Here is a 1,720-nt window from a genome sequence, read left to right as displayed (position 1 = left end):
CCGGCTCTTGTGAGGGGCTGGGAGCCTCGCCAGATGGCAGAACGCCGAGTCATGCTAACAGAGCCTGAGACATGAGGGCTGCTCACCTTCCCCTGAGAGAGGTGCGCGAAGGCCCAGCCTGGTGCTTTCGGACCCGTGCCATACTATCAGAGCCTGAGACGCACATGCCCCACACCCTCCCCTGAGAGAGGTGCATGCAAGCCCAGTGCTCTTAGACCTGGAAAGACCAGGCACTCCCACCCTAGGCCAGAGGGAAAATCTCAGTGTGCGATTGCTGCTTGGAACCTCTCTGGCAGTCTGGAGCTGCCCAGACAGCCGCTGCTGCCATGGTTTTGGGTACAAGCAGAAGATCCTGCATCCCCAGAGACTGTGAACTCAGAAAATACTCTGCCAGCGGCCAAGGGGGAATTTATATGGGCTCTGCAGCACCCACAGGGCACCAGACTGAGGCTTCTCTCTGAGAGGGAGATAAGGGTGCAGTTTGCTTTCCTCTAAACCTCCAAAAACTATCAAAAGCAGTCAAAGTGAGAGAAAAGAAGTGAACAAACATAACAACCTCCAGAGAAAAAAGGCCTGAAAAAAACGGTTTCCTCAGAGCCCACCCCCTTGAGGAGGGTGGGAGGACTTACCTCAGGCAACATCATTGACTGAAAACCCAGGTGGCAGGCCCTTCCTCCAGAAAACCAACCAGGAAAGAAAAAAAAAAGACTACAAGAGAATAACCACCGCTACTTTATAGATATAACTTTTATTTTTAACTCGTTCCCACTATTCTCGTTAATTTTTTTATATAGATAATTTTTTAACCTATTTACTATCACAGTACATCAAATTACAAAGTAACCATCTAACCTGAACTTTTTGATACATACACTTGTGTTTTTCTTTTTCATTTATATTTTTAATTTTTTTTAATTTTAATTTAGTTTAGTCTAGTTTATTCCTTTTCTATTTTTATTTTCTAATATTCATATAGAGTTAAACTTCAAGATAATCCCCTTTCCCCAATCAATGCTACCCCTATAGGTAAACCAATTTTTAATCCACCTTTATCTTAGGAAAATTGAGGCCTTTAACAAAGATATCAAGATACATCAAGGAAGAATCAAAATAACCTTCCTCGACCACACTGAGAATTTATTACCACTCTCCCATTTTTTTCTTCCACTAGTGATTCTTTTTTTGTGTGTTTGTCCTGATAGTATATAAATTATATACTTGGGGTTCTTTTTGAAGAGGTTCTTCCTTTATTTGCTTATATATATATATTTTTCTCTTGTCATATACTTTTATCAGTCTTTTTACTTGTGTTTTTGAGTGTACTTCCTAAATCTTATCTTGGGGCCCATTTGGGCTGAACTTCTCTTTTATCTACCCTTTTTTCCCTGTCTCTCTCTCTCTCTTTTTCTTTTTCTTTTATTTTTTCTCTCATTTGGGTGGAGAATCCTGCTAGCTCAGAAGCGTTCTAGGGCACCTCATGACTGCACCATGGTCGATATATCCAGCTACATCCGTCAGTCATCTCTCACCAAAACGACTAGGAGGAGGAATGCCCAACAGAAGAAAAATACAGAGGATGGGCCTTCTGCAACAGGGCTAATGGCTATCAACATAGACAATATGTTGGAAAGAGAATTCAAGCTAGCAATTATCCAGGCAATAGCTAGGTTGGAGAAAGCCATGGATGACCAAACAGAATTGATTAGGGTAGAAATGAAAG

This window comes from Mustela putorius, unplaced genomic scaffold (assembly GCF_011764305.1).
Source record: "Mustela putorius furo isolate JIRA1106 unplaced genomic scaffold, ASM1176430v1.1 tig00003838_pilon_pilon_pilon, whole genome shotgun sequence".
NCBI classification, from domain to species: Eukaryota; Metazoa; Chordata; class Mammalia; order Carnivora; family Mustelidae; genus Mustela; species Mustela putorius.
This window is presented reverse-complemented; position numbering follows the sequence as displayed.